Source organism: Equus asinus, chromosome X (assembly GCF_041296235.1).
Source record: "Equus asinus isolate D_3611 breed Donkey chromosome X, EquAss-T2T_v2, whole genome shotgun sequence".
Classification (NCBI taxonomy): Eukaryota; Metazoa; Chordata; class Mammalia; order Perissodactyla; family Equidae; genus Equus; species Equus asinus.
Window position 1 is genome coordinate 123,907,545 of NC_091820.1, and position 23,218 is coordinate 123,930,762.

A 23,218-nucleotide genomic window follows, 5' to 3' on the forward strand; every position below is an offset into this window, starting at 1 on the left:
AACAGCTAAGACAATTATGTTACCGTGTATGTTTATTTAAAATATTGAACTGCAATTCTGACTAATAGGAAGTTAAGCTACATCCATTCATTGGTTTCAGACTCCCGTGCTCATCTCTTGACAAGTGATCAAGTTCTTTAGATTTATGCTGGTTCTTTAGATTTTCCAGTCTGTCTGATCCCCTGTTGCTGCAGTAAGAAATCACCACAAACTCTGTGGCTTAACACGACACGAATTCATCCTCTTACAGTTCTGGAGGTCAGAAGTCCAAAGGGGATCTCACTGGGCTAAAATCAAGGTGTCAGGAGCACTGTTTGCCTTCTGGAGGTTCCAGCGAAGAAGTCATGTCCTTGCCTTTTCCGGCTTTTAGGAGCTGCTCGAATCGCTTGGCTCATCGTCCTGCATCACCCCATACTCTGCTTCCATCAGCATTTCTCTGCGTCTGTCTCTGACTCCCTTGCTCCCTCTCTTCCTTTGATAAACTTTGTGACGACATCGGGCCCACTCCCATAGTCCAGGATAATCTTCCCAACTCAAGATCCCTAACTTAATCATATTTGCAAAGTCCCTTTTGCCATGTAGGGTAACAGAGTCACAACATCTGGTGGCGGGGACGTGTCCGTCTCTTCATGGTGGGTGTATTATTCTACCCAGTACGCTATGCCAAGACCACATAATAAATTCAGAGAGTAATGTCTTAAAATCCCTTTTAATCCAAAGCCTTCTTTGAGATTTCTCAGAGGTCCCAAAGGAATCACAAAAATGTGTTCTGTATCCTTTTATAAAAGGAGGGATAATAAAAATATTTAGGTTTGGCATGTTCCCTGTTTCTTAATTAGCTCAACCCTGCTGTAAGAGCTGCATCTGGAGAGTTATCAAATCACATCAGAAGCTTAGCCTTCCCTAGACCAATTCTGCATACGTAAAGTGTTCTTTGTGTAAATGTTTCATGCGCCTTATAGGATAAATATCTGTTCTCTGTGTACATGGATCACATACCTTATAGAACAAATTGGAGGGCCCTTGAGATTAGTTAATGTTCCCACTTTCCATACTATGGACATAACCAGGGGGGAGACAGTGATGTCTTAAGAAATTGCTATGTGTTGTACCCCAACAGAGCGTTGCACCCTCCTCCATTCTGAGACCATGAATTAGTGTAAGAAATCAGCCACAACTATAGATCAGCCTCAGCGCAGTGATTTCTGCATTCCTTTGATCGTGATTGTGGGTTTTCTCAAAGCCACAGGCTTCAAGAAATAAAGACATAACCAGGGTCTTATAGAAACTACTATAACAGATACTTTTAACTATGACTCTTTCAAGACTAGACCCAAAGATACAGAGTTCAGAGATTAAAGCTGACAACACGTAGACAAGTGTCAGACAGAGGACTGACAGAGGACACAGGAACAGAGGACTGAATCAGGACTCTATCAATTTCAAAAGCAAATTTGTGAGCCAACCCTGATGGCCTGTCAGTAGCCATGCCGTAGGGGCAGCTCACATAGAAGAACCAGAAGGACTTACAACTAGAATCTACAACTATGTACTGGGCCTCTGGGGAGGAAAAAAAAAGAGAGAGGAAAATTGGCAAGAGACATTAGCCTGGGGAAAATCTTTCCCAGCAAATACAATAAAAATAAAATAAAATCTAACCTGTGGCTAACGTGCAGCAGCTGGAAAATTAAAATAGCTCCAACACTTATTTTAAGAAATAATTAAAATATTAAAAGCTAATTTGCCCGTGATTTTATCTCAAAATGAGATTATTCAGGAATAGCCCAAAGAATTGCAATTCGAGATGTGCGTCCCATGGGAAATCACAGGCAACCCAGCAAACACAGGAGGGGAGCTGCCTTTACAGACAAAAAGGGGGAGTAGGGAGGGGCTGTTCTAAAGGAAAATCCAGGGGGGGAAGGTCACAGTTCAGGGCCGCAGCGGCTCCTCACTGGCTGGGCTGTTGTTTGTGGCAGAGAAATCTTCCTTCAGTAGTGAAGCGTGTTTACTTCCTGTCCAAGACGCAAGAGTCCTCTTCTGGTTGCTGTAATTGACAACGTACGCTATGGTGTGAGAGCGCCCCCTACAGGCCTTCCCTGTAATGTAAACTCCCATTTAGTTGAGGTTTCTTTGATTAATTTCCAGAACTCTTTTTAGTTGAGAAGTAGGTGACTTCATGAAAGCAGGTGGCTGCAGCTACACAATGAAATAAGCAGTAATTGCATATGACTGAATGAACTGATGAGGGAAATTTCACTGAAGTAATTTGTGTTGTCGTATTTTTTAATGTTTTACTTTCTGGTGGGGATATGAGGAAACCCTTTCCTTTCTTCCCAATTTGCGTCTAACTGTCAATTTAGCAGGCTATGCTTTTGCAACCTAAAATGATTTGTTAAGTAACATCTAATGCTCAATGACCTCTCAGAATACCAAAACAAGGCTTTTACTGTGTCTCATGACTTTTCAGGGCAATAAGGTGATTTGCACAAGTTCAATAAAAATATGCCCTCCTTCTTACCAGGATCTAACTGGACACAATGACTGTGAAACTAAGGCAGCCGCTCATTCCATTCCTGAGTATTCACCCAAGTGAAACAGAAGGACATGCCCTCACAAAATCCTGCACACACTCGTTCATAGCAATCTTATTTGTAATAGCCCAAACGGAGGACCACCCAGATACCCATCAACAGGGGAATAGGGAAACAAATCATGGTACATCCATAGAAAGAACACCACTCAGTAACAAGAATCAACTTTCCTTATGTGCAGCATGGATGAATCTCAAAATAATTAGGCAAAAGAGGGGCCGGCCCCATGGTGTAGTGGTTAAGTTCGTCTTTGGCGGCCTGGGTTTGCGGGTTTGGATCCCAGGCAGGGACCTATACCACTCCTCAGCCATGCTGAGGCAGCGACCCACATGCAAAATAGAGGAAGATTGGCCTAGATCTTAGCTCAGGGACAATCTTCCTCAAGAAAAAAAAAACAAGGAAGATTGGCCAGGGATGTTAGCTCAGGGCTAATGTTACTCAGCACAAACAAACAAAGAAAAATAATAATTAGGTAAAATGAAGTACATACTGCAAGATTCTAATTATGTAAAATTCTAGAAAATGGGAACTAATACATAGTGGCAGAAAGTAGGTGGGTGATGGCCTGGGAGAGGGGTGGACTGGAGGGAGGATTTCAAAGGGGCACAAGGAAACGGTTGAGGGTAATGGTTGTTTGTAGGGATGGTTTCACCGGTGTACAGGTATGTCAAAACTGATCTGATGGTAAACTTTTCATACGTGCAGTAAATAAATTAATAATATACGGGAAGGACAATAAAGTACTTGAATTACACCTCAATATTTTTTTTAGAAAAGTCTTTGTGTGATTTCTTTAGACATCAAGTTACCTTTATGCCTAAAAATTATTCAAAATTTCACTACATGCCCAAATTTTCACAAAGAGGCGAATGTCTAAAGGGGAGCACACATCGCGATCTCTGTGGTCATAAATCTAGAAAAATTCTCCCCCAAAGTCACACAACTTGCAAGCAAAAGAAGAGTTAGCATGATTTCTTACCTTTTTATTATGCACAATGTATTAAATACAATTAAATTATTAATGGAATGGTAACTCACCTCATGAATGTAGACCATGTACTCAATCAAATGTTCACTGTATTTCTGACTTCTTAAAATTATTTCATCACCTAGGTAAAAAAATGCACATTAATATATGTAAAACTATTACAAAATCTCAAAATCTTGCCACTCTACAATAAAATCTAACACTTTGGAGGAGTGGAATTAGAGTCAAATAGTCCTGGGATCAACTGCTTGAATGCCAATGTGACCAGAGAAACATGCTGAAAACATTTTAAGTGGAATTCTAACCAAGAGGAAGACAAATAAATATTGTGAATTTACTGTTTCCAGATTTGAAACCTGATTGTTCTAACTGTGATGTGATCTCTGCTGTTCTATCAACTCGATTAAAACATGACAAGTAACAAACACACCTTGGATACAAAGATGGTCTATTATCAGGTAATCCTGGGACCTCCAAGATCAAGACCTTCTCAGTCTTCTTTCAAATGACTCCACTCATACAGAACTGTTTCATTTCCTTTCCTTCTCGAGCCTCCTCAAGCCCCAGCAGGCTTGAAACTCTCTCTTTGTAGTTTAACGTGCTCAAGGGCTGAAAACAAGATTAGCGAAAGTAGAGCAGCGTGTTGATGGCAGGCCGAGTTTATGGAGGAGGCAGTTCTAAAGAAAGAAATGCTGCTTCACCGATATGCTGTACATGACCCCCCAACTCAACCAAACGAGGCCATTTAGGGGCATAGTTTATGAAGCAAATGATTACGTTCATCCATGATGTCATAGTTCAAATGTCTCGGGAACTGTGGTGTACGAGGCCCCTGCCTTGCCTGTGGAAACGCCCCCCACCCCTCAAGCCTGGAGGAGTTTTTTCTCTACCCTTTAAGGACTGGCCACGTCTACTTCAACTATCCATGGCCCCTGGGCGCCATTGTCTCTATTCTTTTGTTATTTCTGGTCTCCAGATCTTATCAGAAGGGGACAGAGCTTGGCTTTTGCAGGCATTTGTGAAAAAGGACAGCCCCATGTGACTTACATGCCTCACAGGATAGTTGTGTGGATGAGATGAGTGACAAGGGTGGAAAGCCTTTGGAAACTTTAGCTTCATACTGACACTCAGCTGTTTTTTAAAAATCATCATCATCATGGCTGCTAGGCAAGGAATGAGGGCACTTCTTTTTCTGGTTAACTGCATCAGTTTCAGTCCTCACTGACCTGTACATTCATGAGAAACGACCTTCCAGTCCTTGCGATCATGATCCTCATCCTCATCCTCGTTATCATAGCCGTCGACATTTACTGAGTCTTTATCGAGTGCCCAGCACATGTTAACTTAGGAAGCAAGTACTCCTATCCTCCCCATTTTACAGGTGAAGAAAGTTAGTCACAATTGGCCTTAGAGTTATTTATTAATGTATTTATAAGAACAGTTTTCTGTCATGGCCTCAGATTATGATCTCAAATCAATCCTCTCGAATATTACGAGAACTTCTAAGCAATCTCTTTCTGAGGACATTTTCCAGGCACTCCCCCATCCATCCTCCACAATGCTTCCTCCCACAGTAAGTCTTCCATCGTGAAAATCCGATACCGTTAATATCCTAGGAGATGAGGGTTTTAAGCAAGCTCAGACTCCTTTGTGCTGGGTCCAGGGAACCTAAAGATGTGGCTGCCTCCATCCACCCAGTCTTCCCTGCTGCCAGCTATGATGTTTCACTTGCGTCCAGTCCAGCCACACACTACTTCTAGCCCCTAAAACATCATGCCCTTCCATGTCTCTCGCTTGAGTTTTGCATCGTATTTTCTCTGCATGCAATGTCGCTTACCCCGTTAGTCAGCCTCGTTCTCCAAGAACGTCAGAAAGCCCAGGGGAGTTGGCCATGCCCTCCCTTATGCCCCCGATCCCTCTTATTACAACACTGTGCAGCCCTGTGTGTCCTTCTCCTTCCTACCTCATTGGGGATCCAACACCGGCTCTTAGTCCTCCATCCCTTTAACCTCACACTCTGGCAGCCAAGGAAAGCTCCTCACACTGGCATCACTATCACTTACCCAGAGGGAGTGACCACTCTTCCTCAGGTTCAAGGACAAAAGTTTTATAATTGTGGAACCCTTCTCCTTCTGTTTCCTCCTGGGCCTTCTTCCACTTTTCTGCTGTATTTGCAACTTCGCCCTCAGCTTAAATACAAGGCTCAAGTCGAGCATCCTGGTGGAGTGAGTCGTTCCCTTTGTCTCTCCCCTCTAAGTAACAACCTGTCGGACATCCGGTGACCAAAAAGGACTCCGTGCACAGCACACCAGATGCCTGAGTGATGCATGCATCTATACATCTGGAGGTGGGTGGACTGGACCTCGGGAGACAGTGGAACTAGGGGAGCAGCCCCCTCCTTCTTCCCTGGCAGCAGCGATCCAGGGCATGGATGCTCACAAGGGCACGCATGCCAGCAAGCACAGGCTGCAAGGGCAAACATGGCACCTGTGCCTTGGCCTCTGCTATCCCATCACCCACAGTTGGTGGTGGGTTGCTCAGCCGTCCTGAGGCTCCAGGACACAGAGTGGAGTCTGAGACCTGGGTCCTCCCCCTCCCCCGGCAGTGGTCTCGTCTACCGGCAGTGGGAACTACATCCAAGGTGTGAATTTCCCTGGCAGGGGCCCCCTGAACGGAGGTTCCAGAGCAGACCATTAGTGTGCACACTCCAGCGCCAGCAACCAGAGGCTCTGGCCCCCGCCGCTCCCAGTGTTAGCAGGTGGCACACATGTCCTGAGGCTTCAGGACACAGAGTGGTGCCAGTGACCCAGCCTCTTCCTCCCCTGGCAGTGGACTCTCCAGGAGTGGGGACAGCAACCAAATGCAGATTTCACCAGCAGGAGCAGGGTGCCCTGACCTGAGGTCTCAAAAGAGCACACCAGCGGGTGTCAGTGTCCAGAGACTGCAGGGCCAGCAACAGCACTTGCAGCTTAGCCCCTCCTCATCCCCGAGCAGTGGCAGGTGGCAGCTGTGACCTGAGGCTTCAGGAACCACAGCAGAACCTGAGAGCCAGCCCCCAGTGGCGGCACTCCTGAAACTGGCTCTACCAGCAGTTGGGGCTGCACACAAGAACCCGGCCCCTGACGGCAATAGCGACACCTGTGAACCCAGCGCCCCTGGCAGTGGTGCTGCCAGCACCCCCAGATAACCCAGGAGCAGCAGCACAGGGCAGCAGCACATGGATCCGTGGAGAGCCCCGGGGAGAGCAAGAGGGGGAACACAAGAGCCAGGCAACCCGGGAAGCAGCAGAGGTGCTCACAGCCTGGTGACCCTGCTGGCAGCACCTTAGACGGCAGCAACATCCAAAACGGCAAGGCGCTAGCAATGCCAGAGGCACAACTGGCACAAGAAGGGCACTGACGATGCCCGTAGCAGAGGCAGTGGAGGGTGGAAAGTGCAGGCTCTCAAATACGACCAGAAGCAGCTCAGAACCATAGTAACGAAAGCTGTACCCAGCTCAGAAAGGTGCCAACGACCACAAATGCGCCGGCAGGGCATCAAGTCATCCAACACCATGGAGAGCTACAGTCACACAGCAGAACAGAGGCAGAATGACAGCTCTCCAGAAGCCAAACGGGAAGTCACAGAAGAGTAAATCCGACTGACGGAGAATTCAAAATAGCCATCATGAAGGAACTCAACGAGTTACCAGAAAACTGAGAAGGACAGCTCAATGAGCTCAGGAATAAAATAAAATGAAGCTAACGAACAGAAGGAATACGTCACCAAACAGATTGAAGCTCTAAAAAAAACCAAACAGAAATTCTGTGAGAAGTTCCTTTTTTTCTAGAAATTATGCTCCCTCAATTTTATTTTATTGTATTTTTCATCGTGGTAACATTGGATTATAACATTATATAAATTTCAGATGCGCATCATTAGATTTGATTCTGTGTAGAATACGTCATGGTCACCACCGAAAGACTAATTACAATCCATCCCCACACACATGTGTCTCATCACCCCTTTCGCCCACCTCCCTCCCCTCTTCCTCTGTGGTAAGCACCAAACCAATCTCTGTCTCTATGTCATTGTTTGTTGTTGTTTTTATCTTTTATTGTGAGTGAGATCAAACCGTATTTGATTTTCTCCCTCTGACTTATTTTGCTTAGCACCCTCAAGGTGCAGCCATATTGTAGAAGATGGCCAGATTTCATCATTTCTTGCGGCTGAGTAGCATTCCTTTGTGTATATATACCACATCTTCTTTATCCATTCGCCCCTTGATGGGCACTTAGGTTGCTTCCAAGTCTTGGCTATTGTGAATAATGCTACAATGAACATAGGGGTGCATGTATCTTTATGCTTTGGGGTTTTCATGTTCTTTGGATAAATGCCAGCAGTGGAATAGCTGGATTTCATGGTAGTTCTATTCTTAATTTTTTGAGAAATCTCCATAGTGTTTTCCATAGTGGCTGCACCAGTTTACACTCCCACCAGCGGTGTATGAGAGTTCCCTTCTCTCCACATCCTCTCCCACACTTGCTGTTTCCTGTCTTGTTAATTATAGCCATTCTGATGGGCATGAGGTGATACTCATTGTAGTTTTGATTTGCATTTCCCTGATAGTTAGTGATGTTGAGCATCTTTTCATGTGCCTGTTGTCCATCTGTATATCTTCTTTGGAGAAATGTCTGTTCAGATCTTTTGCCCACTTTTTAGTTGGCTTGTTAGTTTTCTTATTGTTGAGATGTATGAGCTCTTTATATATTTTGGATATTAACCCCTTATTAGATATATGGTTTTATGCTCCCTAAAGTTTAAATTCTATTGAAGAATAGAATGAAGCATGCCGCCACAGTACCCTGGTGAGGAGGAGAAAAGAAGTGCTAAACGGCTATCCCTAATACATCTATGTTCAATGAAATAGGACCAGCGACAGGATAGCACGTACCCTGAGGGAAGCAACTGAGAGCTGAGAAGACTTTCTACCCTCAAAAATGTCTGCCTGATAGATTCAAGGCACTCTCTATCAAAATTCACACATCCTCATTTCAAACTTGCCATAAAGCTACAGTAATCAAGGTAGTGTGGTTCTGACATGAGGAGAGGCATATAGAAGTAACAGAAGCCAGGGCGCAAACACTCCTTGCTGGACGATTTCACTTATGCAAAATGCCCAGAGAGAGCAAATGTGTAGATACAGAAAACAGATTACTGATGACCCAGAGCTGTGGGCATGGAAGGCGATTGACCACGAATGACCAGGTGGGATCGTTCTGGGGTGATGGAAATGTTCTAAAACGAGACTGAGGTGATAGTTGCACAACTCTGTCAATTTACTGAAAGTCGGTGAATGGTACACCTAAATTGGGTGAATTTAATGGTAAGTAAATTATACCTCATTAAAACTCAACCGGCTTCCTGGTCTAGCGGAGAGAGACTAGGCTGGCAGCAAAGAGTATCTCCTTCTCTTTCCCTCTGACCTTGGCCTCCAAATGATGGGGCGAAGTGAAATAGTAGGGTAACTGATGACTGCCGTCTCCTGGTGTGGCTGCAGACCACAGGAGTATGAATAGTATCTGAGTATGCAATTTCAAAGTCATAAAAGAACAATAATCTCCTTTTACCGGCCTGTTTCTCTTCTTTCCCTGAAATTCACAGCTAATATATAAATGGACCAAAGTAACATCTGAATCTGAGAAGGAAGGCATCTCTACTTCTGACAGAGCGAAAAGTGAGACCTAAAAGGAAAAGTCAAATTTTTCACACACAATCACGGAGGTACTGTTCCCACCTCTGCAAAAATGGCTGAAATATCAATACGTCAATGTTTTCGTCCCCACATTTTTAAGAGTCTCTGGGACGGGACAGTCTGGAAAGAATTTGCAAGTGCCCATCTCGAATGCTTTCAAAATGAAACAAACAAAAATCGTTTTAACACAGCTCTAAATTGTCCAGAACAAGCCTTTTTTACTCAACATTTTTACTTGAACATCTTTCCTTGTGATAAAAGGCCCCAGTGTATTCACTCACCAAAAAATAACTGATATGTAGTAACTACTGGCGTAAGTCAGGAGTTTTCAAACTTTCACTTCAGATTTGGGGTAACTTTTTCAAACAAGATCTTACTTGGCACTCTAATACCGTATTAGTTAAAGTTAAAGGCAGTTAAAGGCAGAGCTACTCCGGTTACAACAAGTAGGAAAAAGAGGCTTGGACTTTCAGGCACCTCAGCGAGCCAAGCGTTTGAAAATAACGATGTTCAAGCTGTTAATTAACTGAATCCTTTTTTTTGAAAGATTGGCACCTGAGCTAACATCTGTTGCCAATCTTTTTGTTGTTGTTGTTATTGTTCTTCTTCATCCTAAAGCCCCCCAGTACATAGTTGTATATTATAGTTGTGGGTCCTTCTAGTTGTGGCCTGTGGGACGCCACCTCAACATGGCCTGACGAGCGGTACCATGTCCACACCGAGGATCCGAACCTGTGAAACCCTGGAAGTCACTGAAGTGGAGCTCACAAACTTAACCACTCGGCCACGGGGCCGGGCACTACCTGAATTCTTAACACAGTGTTTTTAATACTGATGGATGAAGATAAGAAATTATCCCCAAGTTCATTCTCAAAATAAGAAAATAGCTCCTCAAGCTTCCTCTGCTTGGGTCCTGCTCTCTCATTTAACTGACAGCCTGCGTTTCTCTGAAAAGGTTCACAAGTCTCAAACTCCAGATTCCGGGGGATCCTGAGAAATGACAACGGCAGAAATCTGCAACATCTCTGAGACCAGCAGGATAAAGGAGACCACTGGGTACTACAGGCAACTTAAATACACTGACAGGAATTTGAGGAAAGTGAGAACCTGGGAGGAGAGAGGATGGGAAAGTGAAGAGCATTACAAAATCAAAGAGTGAAATCTGAGAAAATTTACTCGCAGTGGCCCAGGATCACAGACTGTCTACACCTCAATCAAGTAACGGGAAGAAAGGAATGTGACTTTTGTCTCCCTGTTTTCTCTTCTAACTCTTCTTTCTGGTTTACCTGTGACTAGGAAAGAGAGAGAAAGTGTTTTTTCCAGTCTCCTGAGGCGTGAATTGTCACCTTCCATTTGGGAGACAGTGGAGAGAACTACACAAACAGCTCGCCTGCTCAGTGAAACGGATGTGTTTGCTCACGGCTTAGGATTGCTGATTCAGGTGCCGACACAGGGAGGGTGGTCAATAAATATTCTCCAGGGGCATAAGTGAGCATGTTTTCAGAAGGAGAGAGCAAAGACTGAGATGTTGTCTACCGGCACCTGATGGTCTCCTAGGGGTGGTACAATGGTCAGATCACCAACGTCCACATCTTTGCTGGATAGCGTTAGAAATTTTATATTTTATGTCTAATCTGAGGGAACAAACATGAGGTTCTTGGGTTCATGAAATGGATTGTCAAGAAGCAGCAGTCTCTTCTTTCTGGGAAGGCCCTATACAGCGACTATGTACTCATATTCAAAGGGAAATAACTGCCAATGGGGAATAAACACTTGTGGTTGTTCATCCGCGGATTCTCTTTCCCTCTCCGTAAGCCAAATGACAATCAGGAAGCTGCTCAGTGTGCCACTCACTCAAGCAGAAACATGGCAGTTCTTTAAAGGTTCACTCGCAACCCCTGTGGACCCTCCCTTGCCTGGCAAGGCAATGAGAGATCCTGACCTCCTTTTCTAGGCTCCATACTGACCGTCGCCCTTAAAGTAAGCAGGGACTATTGCTATTTATTGAGTGCTTGCACTAGGCCATAATTGTTACTATTTGACATACTTCGTCTCGTCTGATGCTCACAACCACCATACGAGGTAAGAACTATTCTTTCCATGTCTACATTTAAGAAATGAAGAAACTGAGGCTCAGGGAAGTTTTAAAACTTACCAAGGTCACACTACTAATTATCATTCAAACTGCAGAGCTGCCCTCTAAGCCAGTGGTTCCTTTCTGATGACAGATTTATCCTTCAGCCTGGAGCTGAGCACAGGTCCACAGTCCTAAATGAAACCACTGGGGCAAGGTGTGTCATGGTGTTCAGAATTTTCCAATAGCAGAAAAGTACTACAGCAACACCCTCAGTGGGACATGGGGCACTATCCCATAATGAAACCCTTCAATATCAATGCAGAATGCATGAATATTCTCACACTAAATGGGATCAGTAAACTTTACAGGTATCCTCACGTCCTTTCTGATCAGGTTTCGCTCCTCGATTGTCACAACAAACTTAAGAAAAACGATCTGGTTTTGAAGAGCTTTTTCTGCTTCATGACTGCATGTGAGGAAATGTGGACATTTTTGAGATTAAACTCCAAGGAAGGATATGCATCGTCTCTACATTCCCAGCCACTGTTCTGAGTGTGTCACTGCTAGATTTCATCTGAAAAAAAAATAAATAAAATGGATTTAAAAGTAAAACTTCATCCTTAATGCCTAATTTGTAAAAATGTTATTATTAATGAGTAAACATATCTTCAAATAACCTTCAAGCAACCAAAAAACTTTTCTGTTGTTCTGAACACAAGCTACAGTAAAACGTCTTATGTCTGATCACTGAGGACGAAGCGTTTGGCATTTCAGGTATGCCACATTTATTGAGGTTTGCTATGTGCCGGGCACTACGTCAGATGGGTTACAAAGACGAGCAAGAGGAAACCCCTTCCCTCTGGCTGGCTGTAGGGAACGTGAAGGGCTGTGGCAAGAGATTAAGGCCAGGGTCAGATTTTGTTCTTCTGGTCCCTAGAGATGTGGGCGCTTGTATAAGCCAGTCGCACTGTGATTTGACAGGGAAGAAGCAGCCCGGGGGAGTCGAAGGCCCATCCTAACATCAAGATTGTCACACTGCCGTGACACTTGGCACAGAGGGCTGCCTTATTCTCTACACATTAAGACCAATCCCTAGGCCAGGGCCTGGCATATATGGACACCTGATAAACTATACATCAGTGAATATACACTGGACATGGGCACTCAATTATACCCGGAAATCATACTCTACTTCTGTCAGACATATGCTTTCCCACAATCTGAGACTATTCTCAAAAATATAACTAGACTAGTTTAAATTACACAAGTTTTAATCACACAAGTTTCTATACTCATTAATGGAAAATTAGGAAACACAGATAAGCAGGACTTGCCTCTTATTTCTCTGAGAAACTGAAGGCCACCAGACAGGAGCTCCTAGATCAACCTCCTGTCGCCTGCCCTGGCTTTCTCTGCCTTCACTCCTAAAACAGTAAAGGGATGACCAAGGCTCACTCTCCCCCTGGGCACATGGTAGTATTCCCTCTGGCCTCCTTGAGGACTTTGCTCCTACAGCTATTGTTTCTCTTTCTCCTCTATCAACACTTTTTCTCTCTCTCCAGTGACTCAACATAGAAATACACTTTGTTCTCCCATCTTTTAAAATAAAATAACAGGATAAATAAATCTTCCTTGAGCTAATCTCCCCTTCAGTCTCATTTCCTTGTTACTCTCTGAATGGAAAAAATATTGACAAATATTTCCATATTTTGAAAGAAGACTATTTCAATCACTTCCTTATCTCCAGTTCACTCCTCAACCTCCAATCAGGCTTTTAACCCAGCGTGCTCCTGCAATGGCTCTCGGGATTACCAGTGATCTCCAGGCCACCATGTCCACTGGGCCATTTTCTATGCTTTCCCCACTCAACCCCTAGTGCTTGACCCACTTAATTCCTCCCTGCTTCTTGAAGCGCTTTCTTCGCTTGTCTTCTGTGTCACCATCTTCTCCCGGAGAGGCTCCTTCTCAGCCTCCTTTGCTGGAGCATCCCCCATTGGCTACACACGACAGTGCTCCATGGCGCAGTCCCTGAACGTCTTCTCTATGCACACATCAGTCTCAAGGCTCTAAATTTCATCTAAATGCTAATGACTCCAATTTTCATAAGGACACGGAGATACAGACATGGTTGTCCCACAGGTAGCTCATGCCTAACGTTTCCAAAATTTAACATGTCCTGAATTTCCTGCAAAACTCTGCTTTCCACCCCAATCTTCTCCATCTCAGAAAATGGCAACTTTGTTCACCCAGTGACTAACACAAAACCCATGGCATAACCCCTTAATTCTCCATCACAACTCTTACCCAACGTATCAGAAAATCCTATCAACACCTTCAAAGTGCATCTGTAATCCAATCATGTTTCACTCTCTCCAGTCCTCCCCCTCTGGTGCAAAGCACTTTCATTTGACAGCTACAATATTACGAAAGACTTCTAGCTCACCTGACTCTCTCTTTGCTCACCGGCATCCATTTTCCACATGGCAGCCAATTATTTTTAAGACACGTGAAACTTGTCTCTCTGGCTTGCAATCTTCTAATGGGCTCTCCTCTGCTCTTCAGGAAATTCCATGCTCCCTGCCTCAATCCACAGGTCTCTATGAAACGCCTTCCTCTGAGCCCTGATCATCTGCTGCTCTCCCTCTGTCTCCCCACGCTCCAGCATCTCAGACCTCTTTCTGTCCTTTAAACACATTTCCTTTCAGCCTCCCTACGATCTAACTCTGATGTCAAAACTACATCCTGCCTGTGCCCAGAGCCCTAACTTAAGACACCGGAGAAAATGCCGTCCGAGTGGACGGAGGAGCAGCAGATGGAGGGCTGTTCTGGGGAGGGAGCTGCAGTGGGATAAAAATGGGCACCACCTGGAGCTCAAGCTTTCAGATTCCCTGACAAGTGATTTCTGCACACCCGAGCAAGGATACTTTGGTGTTCATGTTGGGTAGGTTTGTGGAAATCTGACATTGGCAGGTTGACACACGATTGGAAGGGAAAGCAATGGAGACACATAACTCTCTCCAGATGCCCACCTGCAAAAGGAAAGGGGCAACTGAAGGAAAAAGGGATCTTGTAGGCTGGGAGTTGTTTATTGGGCTAAGAGTTGGGAAATTTAAATACTGATGGGTATTGGCACTTAAAGAGAAAGAACCTAAAGACTTTCGAAAAGAGGAGATAATCAGTAGTGTGCAAAAGGTGTCTGAGAAACAAAGGGAATGGGATGTGAAACACAGGTGAGTTTGGTTGGCCTTAGGAAAAGGCCACTTCCATTCTACCAAGAGGGGAGGAGGAGATGACAGGTGAGGATACGGTATCCTGGCAGGTTTTGTTGTTAAAACAAACAAACAAAAACCTAAAAATTAATAGCTGTGGAAGGAAATGAAAAGCTACTCCACCCATCCAGCCTCACCTTCCCCAGACAGACAGGCCTAAAATGGTTTTTAATCATTTATAATCTTCATAGAATACATAATTCTCACTTTTTTAAATGCACTTTATTTTTTAGAGCAGTTTTAGGTTCACAGCAAAGTTGAGCAGAAGGTACAGATTTCCCATACGCCCTGTGCTCCCCAGACATGGACAGTCTCCCACACTATCAACATCCAGCACCAGAGTAGTACGTTTGTCACAACTGAAGAACCTCCATTGTCCCATCATTATCACTCAGAGCCATAGCTTACGTTACCGTTCACTTTGGTGTCATCTATCCCATGAGTCTGCACAAATGTGTAATGACATGTATCCACCATTATAGTATCATTCAGAGCAGTTTCACTGCCCTAAAAATCCTTCGCGCCCCACAATAGTTATTTTAAACTGCAAAGGAGCACAAAGAATGAAAGAAACTTTCCCCAAAACTTAGATGAAGCCAATATAAAAATGATTCCAAAAACTGACAAAGCAAGCATAAAGAGAGACAACTGTAGACCAACTCCATTTAAGAAGATGCAAAGAAAGCTAAATAAAAAATAAGCAAACAAATCCAGCAGTACATTAGAAGAATTACACATCGTGACCAGATAGGGATCATTCCCTCAGAGCGATACCGGCTCAACACTAGAAAACTGGTTCACATTGTCCCCATCTTAATTGCTCAAAGGTAAAACTACATGAAAATATTGATGATGTTGAAAAACACTTGAAAAATCTGTCGTCCCTGATTTTTACAAAATCAGTCCTTTCCCAACAAGGTATTTCCAAACAGATGTCAGTATCATGCATTCCCAAGGAAACAAGAACCAGAGAAGGGCTATAACGAGCCTGGCTTATATTTCAAGATGCTCATCTTTTATACTTTAACATTTCTGAAATACAGATGATAACGGTAAGCTGTGCATTATAATTGATGGTAGTCTTAGAAATTAGGAGATTCTGTTCTGAAAGGGTCAATCAGTATGAGATGGGCAGAAAGACTGTATTTTCTAGATTTTAAAATCTGCTTTTAAGGTTCTGAAATCATAATATTTCTTATTGTACTTGTCAAAAATTGACAATGGTTTATTTTTCAGTTGTAAAGGAAATCTCTAAAAGAATTAATCAGAATGTGTGTATACATTACTACAATACTGATAAGAGAGAAAAAAAGAAGAAAATAGTACAATTTAGCTAACTTCCACACCTTTCGGATGCAAAGTCAATAAATACTGGTTAATATTGCAAAGCCAACAAAAGATGTAAGCATATTAGGCACCTTATCCAGGTGCCACCGGAAGAGCTAAAAATAGAAATCAGGAAAAGATCATGACTGAGGAATGTCAGTTGCGATGGAGGGCACGAAGGAAGACTTTACCTGTCATTTCATACCCTTCTAGAATTTGAATTCTTCATGTATGGTTTTTATGTATATATATATATATATATATATATATATATATATATATATATCTTTTCAAATTTAAAGTAAGTTGATATTAAATATTCAGTTGACACTTAAGTGATACCTAAATGACATTAATCAAGCACATCTCAACCATTTAAGAAAAGCAGCAGGAAGAGTTTAGTTACCAAGTTATATAACAGAATGAATGTTTTATTAGGTAGGAAGAAAGTTAGTTTGAAGACACAGGGCAAATTACATAGTTAATGAACATAAACATAAAATTCTTGGAAATAAGCTCATGAAGAAATGTGCACAAGCTATTAGAAGTAAACTGCAAACCAGTTCAGAAGCACGCAAGAGGAGGGACGTGCTTTGTCGGGGAAAGACTGTTGTCAGTTGATCAGTTCTCCCTAAATTAAATCTATAAGCCCAACGTCATCCCAGGAGGAAACTCTTGATCGCTTTTCTTGTGATTGTTGCTGTTGGGAGACTGGAGAGGCCTTCATGATGATTCTAAACTTTATCCAGAAAAGCCAACTTGTCAGAATGGGTAGGAAAATTCCAAAAACAAACAAACAAACAAACAAACAAACAAATAAGTAAATAAATAAATGAAAGTTTGACAGTGAAAATGAGCTACCAAACCCTGGAATGTGTTCAGTAATTCAAAACTTTTGATCACACCACCAAGGTAAGACAACACAATCAATGGGACAAAATAGGAAGTCCCGTTAGATTCAAATGCTTGTGGTGATGTGGTGCAACAGAGAGATGCCATTTCAAGCCAGTGGGGAAACGTGGATTATTGAGTTAATGGTATGGAAACAACTGGGCGGCCATTAGCAAAATAAGTTCTGGATCCTTCTCTCAGTTGTTACAATTAAATAAACTCCATGCACACTGAATCATTAGACATGAAGAAGTAAGCATCCCTCGGAGGAAAATCTAAACGAATATTTGTGAAAATCACAAAGAAGAATAAGCCTCTCTAAGGAATCTTACTAAACCCAAAAGCCACACAGACAAGATGGACATATGCAAACTATAGAAAAATTACACACCCTAAAACAACTGCCTTGGAGGAAATGTTTCTAAAACCTTCACAGGATAATTTTCCTAATAAAACCCTAATAAACCTAACAAATAGTTACAATGTCCCTAATATATGAGTAGCTCTAAGAAAAGAAAAGTGGCTCTATTTTCACTAACATTTGAAGAAATGCAAAAGAAAATTGGGAGACTGCTTTTCACGTCTCAGATTGGCAACGATTTCAGATGGATGATATTCCTGTTCTTGCCGACACAGGCAAACAGGCAGTTTCACAGCCAGCTGCTGAGAGCATCAGTTAGTACAACACAGCTAAAGGAATATTGGATGATAGTCACTAAAATGGTAACTATCTGGACTGTGCTGATGGTGGAAGGACTCTGTAAACTTACTAGAAAAGAGTCATTGAATTCTACTCTTAAGACGGGAGCATGTTATTGCATGTCAATATACCTCACTAAAGCTGATTTTAAAAATGCTTAAAGTGTATGTGCTTTGACCTAGCAATTCCACTTCTGTGAATGCACACTGTGGAACTGAAGTTCTTACGTGAAAAAGGACATTGCAGGATAATAGAATATAGTAATTCGGGGCCGGCCCGGTGGCGCAGTGGTTAAGTTTGCATGTTGCGTTTCAGTGGCCTGGGATTCCCAGGTTTGGATCCCGGGTGTGGACCTATGCACCGCATGTAAGTCCTGCTGTGGCAGGCGTCCGACAGGCAAAGTAGAGGAAGATCGGCACGGATGTCAGCTCTGGTTCAGCCTTCCTCAGCAAAAAGAGGAGGATTGGCAGCAGATGTTAGCTCAGGGATAACCTTCCTCAAAATAAATAAATAAATAAATAAATAGAATACAGTAATTATCATTGTTTGTCATATATGCTAGATGCTGGAAGAATAGATTCACGATGTACAGTTTGATTAATGGAAGAGACTACAAAGATAAGGACAAAACCACCCACACTCTCAGGCAAGTGAGACTTCAGATCCACTCTACATCCACCACATGAGGTCGCCTCAAAGAGACTGCATGGATACAAGAAAAGCAAGCCCACCAGGAAGAAAACTGTCCCCAAATTCATGCAAATCTTGCTTTGATGGCTTTCAATCCATGGTGTGGTACGCAATGATGGAAATCTAGAAATAAACTGGGCTGGACGTGAGACACAGGTGACACTGACAGTAGAGCATAGTGGGTAAGTGTTCAGGATTCTAGAGGCAGAATGTTCAGGTTTAAATTCTGGTTCCACCGTTTCTCTGGATAGCACAGCGGCTCCATGCCCAAGGCGGCACAGTGCCATTGTTAAGAGCACTGAGTCTCCAGCCAGACTGCCTGGTTCAGAACCACAGCTCTTCCACTTTCCATCTCTGTAACCCTGGGCACATTCCTTAACCTCTCTGAACCTGTCTTCATCTGTGAAATCAGGACACTTCGATGTCTGCTTAAAACGTTTGCTGCATTGACTGACACACACAGGTAAACCGCTGAGAACTGCGAGTGCCCCCCACAGGTTAGAGTGGAAATGTTCCTCGTCATTGTTATCGTATCTGCATCTGGGGAGTCTTAAGCATCCATTCTTGTCATATACAGCTTTATTATCATCATAAACAGGAGCAGCAGCAGCATCTGGCGATTCTTAAACATCTCACCAGACAAAGCGCCAAAAGAGATCAGGGGAGTTGAGTGTAGCCCAAAGTGCACCCAGGTCACACAGGACAGTTATGCGTCTGAACAAGCAGCAGCTAAAAAGGGAGAGTTTGGGATCTGAACCCAGGCAGTTGGCCTGCAGAGGCCTCACGCTGAATCTCAGCACCACAGCTGCCTCCTTAAAGACATGGGTGAATAGCCAGGATGGCTAGGAGAAATCCTGCTTATGTTGCAGTACAGAATCAGAACCTAAGGAAATCCTGTCAAAGCGAAAAAAACGGGACAAGTCTGTCAGTTGAAATCAGATCACAGGAGAACGGAGAAGGGACAAAGGAGACAACTGTCACTCAGGCACTTGAAAACTTGCCAAAGACTCTTCCGCGTGGCCCCCTTCGTAAAAGCAGGGCTAATTAACACACGTACAGTGAGAGATTTCACCTGAATTCTGAAGAGCCTTCCAGGATGAAGGCGTGCTAAGACTGGGCCACCTCTGCAGGGGTTCAAACTCTGCTGGCAGAGAAGCCGCAGAAAAGTTCAAGCACCAGCAAGGCTGGCTATAATGTTGACCGAAAAGGCACCTCTCCCAGAGTACTATCCTGAATTCGCTGTGACTTTACTCTAGTGGCAGGACCTGCCTCCAGAAGCTGAAGAGCATGGAGGTTAAGAACAGAAACGCTGGACCTGACTGCCTGGGTGTGCATTCTGCTGGGACACAAAGTTGCTGTGTGCCCTCATTCACCCGTCCACGTCTCCCTGACTGGCTTCAAAAGGGATCAATACTACTACCACCTTCTTCACGGATTGTGTGTGTGTGCACGTGAGAGAGAGAGAGAAGGCGGGGGGGAGAGAAAGGGAGAAAGAGAAGATGCAGGTCCATAAGGCCCTTGGCCCCCGGCTTGACACGTGCACGCACTCAACACACATCAGGCGTTAGTGCTATTCAGAGGAGGGATAGAAGCCCCCAAAACACCCTTGTCCAGTTTCGCTGGACTCTCACCGACTAAACACACGCTTTCACAAGTATCCACTGAGTGCCAGACTCTGGGGCAGGTTTTTAGGATCCAAAGGTGAGCCAGTTAAATTTTTGGCTGCTGCCTGCTGCCAGGCGACACGTATACAACTCTTGCACCTGACGTCAAAAGACCTGCCCATTTCAGACACAAAACCCAAGTGACCCTTAAGTCAAGGGGATCCATTACTACTGGGAATGTAAAAGGAGTCTGTTGCACAGTTGCATGGCGTCTGCACAAGGCAAATTCCAAGAGCATCTGGGGAAGTGCAGGGGTGGGCACAGCTCCCCAGGGGCCTTCTCTGTCGACACCATCGCCACTTGGGCCAGGAGAGTGTGGATGCTGGCCAGTGCAGGCCCAGCTCTTGTGTACCCAGTGACTAGGGAATGCTCCCCCACCATCACAAGATGGCGCCATCCCCCCTCCTGGTCCGTTCCTCCAGGCCCAGGCCCTGGTGTGCAGAGGGGACAAAGTGGGTACCTTCCTGGAGCCCCAGCTGCTGTGGGCACTCCTCTGCAGAGTCTGCCCTCTGGGAGAAGTCCACAACCCTGGTCATGCGGTGGAACATGGTCCTCCTGACAGGGCTGGACTGGGCACAAGTAGGATGAGGTGTGAGGAGCGAGGCCTGCCTTGGTCATAGCTTCCACCTTCCTACTGCCCTCCGCCCACAGTGGCCGCTCAGGAGCTGCCCCTCCTACTTCTTTGCCTCTGCCTCCTTGAGGGTCAACCACTAGTCAGAATCCTCACAGGAGCCTCAACTGCCACCTGAGAAGCCTGCAGTCTCCCAGAGCCCCTGGGTGTGCCCTAGCACATGCAGCTGCCCCCCCCCACCCCCCTGCCTCCGGCCTGCCAATGGGGATGCAGCGTGTGTAATGATGGTCAATGGTACGTGTTGGGTGGGCGGCTGGGATGTCTCAGCCCCTCTCACCAATGGTGAGGGAGGAAACATGGTGGCCACCTGGAAACCACTTCCAGTAGAGGCTCTTATATGCTCCTTATGGAGTAGAGGGGGTTGTCTGTGGGGCTCCCCAGGATGACCAGGTTCCAGGCCTGGAAGCTGGGGCAAAAACCTGACTTGAGGCCAGAGGCTATACTAGACTGCTTTCTGGGGCACACATCCCTGACTCAGGCGTCTTTTTCCTCTCCCCGTTTCCTTCTTCCCCGCTCAGAGACTTCAGTTGTCAGCTCGCAGCCAGGGCTTTCTGTGCAGTGTTAGATGCTACCGCAGATATTGTGGAAAAGCCAAGCTGTCACATACACTGTGGTCTCAAAACAGAGTCTGGGCCAGATCTGTCTGGAAGCTCAGGCCTATTGTGACTTTATATTAAAGCATTCCTTGTAGTCCCGAGTTAAGTATGACTCATCTGAACAGTGTCAAAGTCTAAGATTTCAACACCATGGGACTTCAGTGGTGGGGCAGAGGAAGTGAGAGCTAGAGTAGCAGGAAATGTGGTCAGAGAGGTAACAGGGAGCCAGGCCGTGCAGGGCCTCGTAGGCCACTAGAAATTCTTTGGCTTTTGCTGTACGTGAGATCTGAAGTCCCCGAAGGCTTGGCTTCTTAGAGGAGTGACAAGTTCTGAATTGCGTGTTGCTAGGAGCCCTGTGGCTGCTTGGTGGTGAGGAGGCTGGAGTTGGCCTCGGGGTGAAGCAGAGAGACCAGCTAAGAGGGCGCTGCCCAGTAATCCTGGTGACAGATGGTGGGCCCTGTGGGTGAAGCCTGTGTGCCCTTGTTGTCCTGCAGAGGGAACAAGCAGGACGAGGAGGAGAACCAGGTGAGAGCAGTGCTGGGGCACTGAGGGAGGTCCACAGGGAGTGGGGGGCGCGGGGGCCCAGCGCAGTGGGCTGGAAGTGCTCCCGGGCTCAGGCCATCGCCGGCCGTTGTGAGTGCATCGGGGCAGCAATAGGTCACGACGGGAGTGTAGAGACCACGGCCTGTCCTTTCTCAGGTGTCAGCGTGAAGAAAATGAGAGCGCTGGGGAGAACGAAGGCAGGCTGTTTCCTTCAGGTATGTATTAGTAATCGCTGACAACTGTGGAGTGTGCACTCTGTGCTGGGGACTGTGCTGAGCACTTCACGTTCTGTACACGAGGAATCTGAGGCCAAAGGAGGTGGAGAACTCGCCTGAGTGCCCTAAGCCAAGGAGAGGCAGCAGTGGGATGTGGGCCTGAGCAGCCTGGCTCCTTCTTCGCTGCCCAGAAGCACAGGGTGGCGCTCAGTGGCCAGAGCCTGGTGACCTGCTGTGTGGAGACACCCATCCTTCTGCTCCTTCCTCCCCTCAGTCCAGAAACACTCCTGGGGGTAGAGGTATTATGTTGTGTTCTATTAGCAGAGTTAAATTGTAGACAGACTCCCCCATGCAAGCAGTTAGAAGAATTTTTAGTATTTATTTCCTCATTTAACTTGTCGGAAATTTCGAAAGTAAAGCAATTTTTCTTCAGAATGAATTATTTTCAAGTAAATGAGGATCTTTCAAAGATAAGCTTATTACCTTGCATCTTAGGTTTGCAATAAAACATTTTGCTGATTTAATTTGGATGATTATTGATGCTTCAACAGTGTAATAAAATCATTTTAAGAACATAATTGTGAACAGGCCCAAGATCTCCAGGTTTTAACCCATCTGGTTAATTCTGTTCTATGATTTTTTTCAGTGCATTCATTAGCAACTATATCAAGGAATAGCCTCAGTGCAGCGAGGGCAGCCCTTGAATGAGAAAGTTTCAATCACAAGGACTCCCAGATGCAGATGGACTGTCTTTAGTCCTGGCCTCTTCCCTGCGCCTGGTGGGTGAGCAGGCCAGGCCTAGCTGAACGTCTTCGTGGGCCACTTCTTATGGAGTGCTGTTTGTTTGGCACGTTTACATCAGACGTACAGTTTCACCAGCCAAAGCAATGACAAGGGAATTCCATTCCTGGCTGGGTCTTTCCCTGAAGGCATCAGAGGGCATTCATGTATATTGTCTATACCACCTCTCTCCCACCCATTTCCTTCAAATCCCCAGGCCATGAGGAACACATTTCTCCATCCCAGACTGCAGTGGTTTCTTGCCACCCTACCACCACCATCCCCACTCCCTTCTCCTAGCAAGAAAGAGTCCTAAGGAGAAGAAGGGTCCAGTAACCACCAGACCATGCCAGATCCTCCTTAGTGGGTTGGCTAGAACTCTGAGTCAGGGCACTCACCTGTGTTAGTAATCTTTATTCTGTCAAAATCTTAAAAATTTTTAATTAATGACTATTTAGTTTCATATTACCTTTACTTTAGTTACTAAGCCACACTAACACAAACTCACACTCATACACATACA

At 44.9% G+C, this 23,218-nt stretch overlaps 1 long non-coding RNA gene across 1 annotated transcript; it reads left to right on the forward strand.

Moving 5' to 3' along the window:
• Positions 1-21,347: 21,347 nt before the first annotated feature.
• LOC139042731 (uncharacterized) lies at positions 21,348-23,124 on the forward strand. Its single transcript, XR_011499796.1, has 3 exons — positions 21,348-21,682; positions 21,857-21,915; positions 22,562-23,124. It is a non-coding gene; the product is annotated as an uncharacterized lncRNA (long non-coding RNA).
• The last annotated feature ends 94 nt before the right edge of the window (positions 23,125-23,218 follow it).